This window comes from Wasmannia auropunctata, unplaced genomic scaffold, assembly GCF_000956235.1.
Source record: "Wasmannia auropunctata unplaced genomic scaffold, wasmannia.A_1.0 LD285170.1, whole genome shotgun sequence".
Lineage (NCBI taxonomy): Eukaryota > Metazoa > Arthropoda > Insecta > Hymenoptera > Formicidae > Wasmannia > Wasmannia auropunctata.
Window position 1 is genome coordinate 17,424 of NW_012077720.1, and position 7,647 is coordinate 25,070.

Here is a 7,647-nt window from a genome sequence, read left to right on the forward strand (position 1 = left end):
GTCGTAACTTAGGCGAGGGGAGTGAAGCCGAAATGCGGGGGGAGAGTCCGCCTGGTTCACTCTTATTGGTCTCAACTCATCCCCTCCCACAGCAAAAGCATAGGGATACTCGGTCTATTATATATGTGTGTATCACATGGACACAAGAACTTATATCATTGCACTTGCGCAAACTAACAGGCCAATCAAATTCAGGTGGACGTTTACCTCATCGCATCGTCCCGCAGTGGCTTCCCCCCCGCAACACTATGCTCTGTCCTCTTATATTCCTATGTCCATGATGGGGATAGAGTCTATCCCCACATGCCTAGCAGCGCGGCGAGATACGACTGGCACGACCGCCCCACCGCTGGTATTCAGCAGTGGGCCGGACGGATACGCGTTTATTCGTCAATCTTCAAAAATTAATATCTCGTTAACAATTGCGAATTTTGCAAAATGGTAGAGGACTTTTCTGTTCAGTTTAATCTGCTTTACCAGCCCACGAGATTTTAGGCGGTTATTACTGGACACCCTGTATATAAGAATAGGCAACCGATGCGTTCACCAGGACCTGATGAGGGCGAGGAGGAAGGAGGTGCCCTCTGTGTGTTTTCCGGTAATAGCTCCGTATGGAGCACTGTAAGGAGCAAGGAAGAAAGAGAAAGAAGGTGAAGGGAAACCAAAATGCAAAAGAGACAATTCTTTTTGAAACCGAAGCCTGCGGAGGCGCGAAGGAAGAAAGGGCCTCAGGAGCTCAGAAATCCGGAAGACAAGATTGCGCAGGTGAAGACAACCGCAGTGGCGATTACATGCGGAGGACTAGGGGCTTACCTATGTGGAAGCTCTCTGTAAGGCGAGGGAAAAGATCTATTTTTTTGGAGGATCTTAGATATCAATTTGCGTGAGGCAAGCGGTTTCCAGGGGTCTCATCATTATTACTTATTAGGTAAAGATATGGGAGACAAGGCAGATCATCTCATCAAGGCAGATCAGGCGCAACGATTGAGAAAGACGCTGAAGATCGAGGATGAGAAAACCAATCAGAAGGGCCGAGTTACGCCTTATAAACTCGGATAATCTGGGAACGTCTCAGGAGATTAGACGGGCTATCTCCAGGCTAAGAGATATGAAAGAAGATAGTATTAGGATAGGCCAGCTAAGGGCCCACAGGAATGACTTCTGATCCACTGTGATGCAGTGTCCGCTTAAGTATGCGGTTAAAATAGCGAAGAATCTCAAGTTGCTTATAGGGTGAACAATAGCGAAGGTGGAAATTATGAAGACTTTGCAATGTTTCCACTGTCTGACGGTGGGACATGTTAGGCAGAGATGTCCATTGGAACCGAAACATACTCTGCCACGACTGTGGATAAAGCGGACATAAGTTAAGGGAATGCAGGAGTAAGCCGCGGTGCTCTGTCTGTGTGCACAGGAGCTTAGTGACAAACCACAGGGCCGACAGCGAGATGTGCCCTCCGGTGCTTCCGGACAGTCCAAAGAGTAAACGGAATAAGACGGTGAAGAGGACTGTCCCAAAGGTGGAGAAACTGAACGAAGATGGCGAGGCTGATTCAAATAAATGTTAATTTGAGTATCTCGGAGGTCTATACTGTTAAAGACTATGGAGGAGAAGCATGCGAGCATCTCGGTTATTGCGGAACCGTATTGGGCGTTGGAAAATCCAAGGTGAATGGAGTTAACATGATGATCCGCCTATGACAGCGAGGAGCCTGTAATCGCGTGAGCCCCTGTATATTGCGTTCTGTAGGGGGCCGGAGATACGTAGCGATCCGGTGGGGGAGGATCGTGGTTATTAGCACGTACTTCTCTCCCATCAGACATGTGCTAAGACAGACTTCGCTGATCATCTTGGAAAAATTAGGTGTGGTGATGGCGAACTACAAACGGGAACCGGTTCTATTATTGGGTGCTCTAAACGCGTATTTTTCTTGCTCCTCGGAAGTCATACAGATGCAAGAGGGGAAATACTCACGGAGTGGACAGATAGCAACGAGCTGATACTCCTCAATAGAGGACTGACCCCACGTGCGTACATCTGTGGTGTGAATCGGTGGTGAACGTATCATGGGCCGACATTGCGGTCGCGCGCCTGGTGCGAGACTGGCACGTGGATATTGAATCGGTGACTTTATTGGACCATATCGGTACATAATTGAGGTGGTTATGAGGGCTTGCGGGGTGCTTCTGCAGGGCTGGAGTTTTTCCTAGGTGGAATACCGGCTAGACGAGGACAAGTTGCATGCTGCGGTTTTGGCGAGGGCGCTTGCCGAGGGGTAGGATAGATAGGGCAGCGTTGGCGACCGCGAATTGATTAGATGATAACTTTCGGGAAATCTCCGACGTGGCTATGCCTAGGAGTGGAAACATCGGTAAGCAATTTACTGGTTGAATGCAGAAATCGAAGCTCTCCAAAAGAGCTATATATGATGCAGACGACGAGGGCGAGGCTTAGAACCATGCTGAAGACTGCTGAAAGGTTGGCGGTGGATTTCGAAAAAACGAAGAAAATCTTGAGAGCAGCTTCTGAGGTCGAAAATGGCGGCATGGGAGGATCTTCTGAGTAGAGTCCTAGATTATCAGAGAAGCGCGACCGGCTTATGGCAGTATCGCAAAAGTACTAGAAAATATTAAAAATGGCGTCGAATAGCCAATCATAAGTTTGATTTATTCGGCAGCCATTTATAATAGCGATAAATCAATCTTATGATTGGCCATTTGCGTGTCCAATCAGGACTCGTAACACCGGTCGCGCTTCTCTGATAATCTAGGACTCTACTTTTGAGGAGTCTAGATGCGGATCCTTAGGAACACCCGTATCGGTTGGTAATGCGGCGGTTCCGACCGGCGGGTTTGCGAAACTGACGGTGAAGGATGTATAAGATATAGTGAATACTTTCTTTCCGTTGTACTCTGTAGTATGCGAGGAGTCCCAGGAATGTCGGTTGAAGAAGGGGTGGGAAGTGACGAACACAAGTCAGAGGAGGTTGCGAAAAGAATAAGCATGGCTAAAAAAGCACCGGGGCCAGATGGCATCTCGAATGTAGTGATCTGCAAGACGTAAAGGATCTTTTTCATTATTGGGCGAAATGTTTTACTGCTTGTTTAAGGGAAGGAGTTTTTCCGAACAGATGGAAGAAGGCACGACTGGTGCTCTTAAAGAAGGTGGGCAAATCGGAAGCAGAACATGCAGTGTATCGAATATGTAGAATTTATTTCTCTTTAGCTTACAAAAATTTGTCAAGAAGGAGACTTCGTTTACAAAAATTAGAAATTAATCCATTCATCCAGCTACCTTACCTAACTATTTAAATTAAATTAAATTTAAGGCTAAACATATATTTCTTCTGTATTGATTCTATCACAGCCCTATACAGTCTGAGACATTGTACATTTGTTTTACATTTCCTTAGACTTATTTCTATCTTTTCTTTCATATTCTTAATCTAATACCTTTACCTTTAACTTACTCTTTTTCTACAATTCCTTCACTTCTCTTATTCCTACCTCCTTTCTCTTCTTTAACTCCTTTTCTCTTTTCTTCCATAATTTCCTTAATATTATACCTTTTTCTTTATCTAATTTTTCCGTTTAATTTATTTAATATTTTGCTTTTATCTTTACCTATAGGTCTACAAACCACTTGTTTATTCTTGCACGCTCCACATAATGCTCTAAACAGTCCGTATCCAACCTACAAAAAACTTCAATACTCCACAACTTTAAAACTACACAACTCCAATGGCCACGTTCAGCAGACAGTCCTGATCAATGAGCGCTCAGTGATTCTTTGTTATGATTGGTTTATTCACTCAGATCCAGCGAATCACTATAAGCGCTTACTGATCTGCTTTGTCTGCTGAACATGGCCAATATCTTTCCTTCTATTAATATTTGTTTACCTCCTTCATATTGCATCTTAATTTTACTATTGTCTTAACTCCATTTCCTAATTCAGTTTTCTCTAAGTCTTCCATCCTTAAATAGTCTGCTCTCCTTTTCCTTACACTTATCTCTTTGTATCTCTTATTATATCTTGCCTCTGCAATTCTACTATCCTCTATCTGCCTTTGTATATCCCTTTTCTATTAATTCCTCTTTAAAAACTTCTCTCTCATACCTTACTTCTATTGCATTAATTCCCCCTACCATTCCTATTATAATAATTTTCTCTTTCCTTCCCGTATTTATCCTGAACATACTGCAGCATTTTATTATTATTCAGTCCTACTACTCTTGTCAGAGCATAGTGACCTCTTCTCTCCCTATTTCTGCGATGTGCGCTATTTACACTCTTACGCCGATATACGGAACCTACAATTTAACGCCGGTTCCGAACGACGGTCATTTTTTTAAGAAGAGGTTTTCTTGGCAAAGATACCCTTGGTGGTTTGCCGTTACCTTCCGAGAGGCGGCGATCGCTTCCGAATTGATTAAAATCAATTTCAGAGTTATATTATTCTGGGTGGATTTAAACCCGGATCTTTAGCATATAAAGCTGCCGCGCTGCTCCTCGCGCCACGATCGCCACAAAATGCAGCATATGTAAGTATAATTTCATATTGTTTACTTTGCGCATACATAAAATATTACATAAACGGTTAGCGAGAGGTTAGGAATTACATATATATTCGGTTCTCTAGAGTCTTTTCGTTTTTTATTATACATTGTCACGTGCTCCACGGGGTTGTTGGTTCGCGCGAGCACGGATCAAAAGCGGAAGGAGGAAATCGCGAACGATTTCGGGGAGGGAAGGTGTCAGCCCTCGATGTTTCGTCTCTCCTGCGACCGACACGGAGTGGTGACGCGAAAGATTGGGCGCCAGACGTGCTCTATGTACGTCACTCGCGAAACGTAACGTTTACGCGATAGCACGAGAAATATCCTTATGCGCGATGATACTTACAATCCACGGACGAACGCCACTCCCCAAGGTCGATCGCACGAGGGCCGACCGGCTCTACCTAACGGCAGAGGGGCAGGGCGAGACTAAGGGCGAGTTAGGCTACGGGCGATAGGACGGTGCGGGGCGGGCGAAAGAATTCGTACTCCAGACTTGAGAGTAAAAATAATAATAAGATCGTTTAATAACCGCGTACAAGGCGGTAAGAAACAGCGGGAAATATTACACAGTTCGGTAATAACAAGAAAAGTAATCGAAAAGAAAAGAGTGGTTAGGCGTTATTAAACGCAGATAATCCTGCGGCACGATAAGTTCCGGCGTAACAAAAATGACAAACAGAAACGCGGAAAATAATACAAAAGAATAGATCTGAGTCGTCGTACCAGAGCGCAGGTAATCCGGCGTCACGGTAATCTCCGGTTTAGGAAAGAAAAGAAACTAATAACGAAATTCGGCCAGTAGATAAGGACGCGATCAAAACTAGACGACGCGGTAGTACAATGAAGACAGTGGTTCGGTACGACGCGAGTACCGAGGTCTAACGACAACAAAAAAAGAAAAAAAAACTAATACAAAATTCGACCGATATGTGAGAGCGCAATCAAACGAGACGGTACGTTATTACAATAAAGACTGTCGTTCGGCACGACGCGAGTACCGAGTTCTTACAACGACAAGCGCGACCAATAATCTCAATAATAGTCTCGCGAAACGGACAAATACACAGAGACGGCTACACCGAGAAGACGAACCGAAAACTACTTATAAGCTGATACACGACGGAATCGCACGACGGCGTACACACACTGACAGGACGCGACGAATAGACCATACGATTAAATGACGTAACGCGGAGATGCGCTATCTCCGACAATCAGGCCCGGTCGGTCGGCCGGGACACGGGGAATCACTCGAATCGGCGGGCCTCACTCCGTCTTGGCGACACGCCGGTAGGTACGTTGGCCCGACCGCAGTGGCCCGATGTGAACGCCCGCGACCCACGCGGTACCGTAACGGGAACGGAAGCAGTGCGAGTTCGCGAATATCAAACGAAACGCAAAGTCGATAACCGAAGTCCCGGTAATACGGCGTAGCGCTTCCCGGACACGCGGGCACCGATACCGGACATAACAGAATTACCCGAGGAACCTCCGCGAGAGGTGCGCGCGATGGGCGAAATAGCGAAATTGAGCTCTGACTTGCCTACGCCGATACACGGAGGGATCAACCCTCGGGCGCAATACGCGAAAACACTAGCCACTCACAACGCGACTACGCACGTACTTAACACTAGTACTCGTGAACTAGTGCACGAGGGCTCTGCGGCACTCGCGGCGACGATCTTCGGGTGGCTCGACACGCGATACACAGCACTTCCGGTAGCCCACGGCAAGATCCGCTAAGACCCCTCGCCCTTGAGGACGGACGCCGACACGCCAAGACCAAAGAGAAGCTACGAACTACGCGTCGCCAAAGGGGCGCACACTACGCGACTCTAACACGAAAATGGCGTTTCCGTCCACAGAGTGCGAGCGGGATCCTCGATCCACTCGTGGCTTTACAACGCTCGAAACCAGAGGGTCACCTCACCGGCACGATCTCCTTCTGGGATTCCTCGACAGCAGGTCCGGGCCGGCAGCTTCTCGCTTCTCGGTATCTCGTCGGCTCGCTCTCTCTCTCTCGCTCGCTCGCCAGATCGACCGTACGCTCGCCGGGCTCGCACGTAAAAGCGGCGTAGATCGCGTTCGATGCGCGATCGATGCCTGCACCCCCAGCCCGGGGGTGCGCAACGTAGCGGCGCAGACGGTCGCGACCAATCACGGCGCCGCGGGAGTCCTCCTGTGGCACGGGCGTCATTAGGCGAACTCTTCGTGCGAGCGCCTCGCGCCCTCGCGAGGTCGCCCTATTTCCGGGACGTGGCGGCGTGGCATCAGATGGACGCGTTCTTCGCCCTTAAATCCGGGACAAGTTTGCTATCTTGCCCCGACAGCTCTCGGCAATGGCCCCGGGCCCTGGGGTAATCGCCGGCCGTATCGTCCTCCGTGGGCCTCAGCTCCTGCGCCAGCCTTCCTGATTGCGCCCCTGGCGGTTCTCGTATCCTTGCGCGCGTGGTCACGCGCTCAGCGTGTGCGCGCTCCGTCACCAGATCGCCGCGTGCTCGGTACGTGCCCCTTTAACTCCCGCGCCAGGTCGCCTGTATTCCAAGTCCCTTGCTCTATCGGCAGCCTTGAATGCTCTCTGCCGTTGGTCCATGCGTCCGAGGTGCCGCGTTACATACAAGAGGTTCAAACAAATTAACAAAAGTACGTGTTTTAAATACGCGTTTTGGGCCTCCCGAAGATCTCGGTCTCGCTCTTACAATGCGGCTGCCGGCCCGGCAAAAAGGGCGCGAACCCGCGCCTTCTGACGGCGCGCGGGGACGCTGCTCCGCTGCAGCGGACTGCAACGTCACAACATATATCTTTTTCATTCTTTTGCAGGTTACATTTTTTCTAATACGTACATTATTATAGAATTATGAATCATTTGCAGCCCTTAAATACATTATACAATAATTTTTGTAGTCGACGTCCTTTTTATTCAATATCAGCACGACACCGGCGACGAATTGTTACTCAGTTAAGATGCCGTCCCGCAGATGTGTCTTCCTGTACGATTTCAAATTCAAACACAATTCCCGTTATTTATGATGAACAACAATTTGGATGTCACATTTCATTATCTGATGCAGATGACGTTGAGGT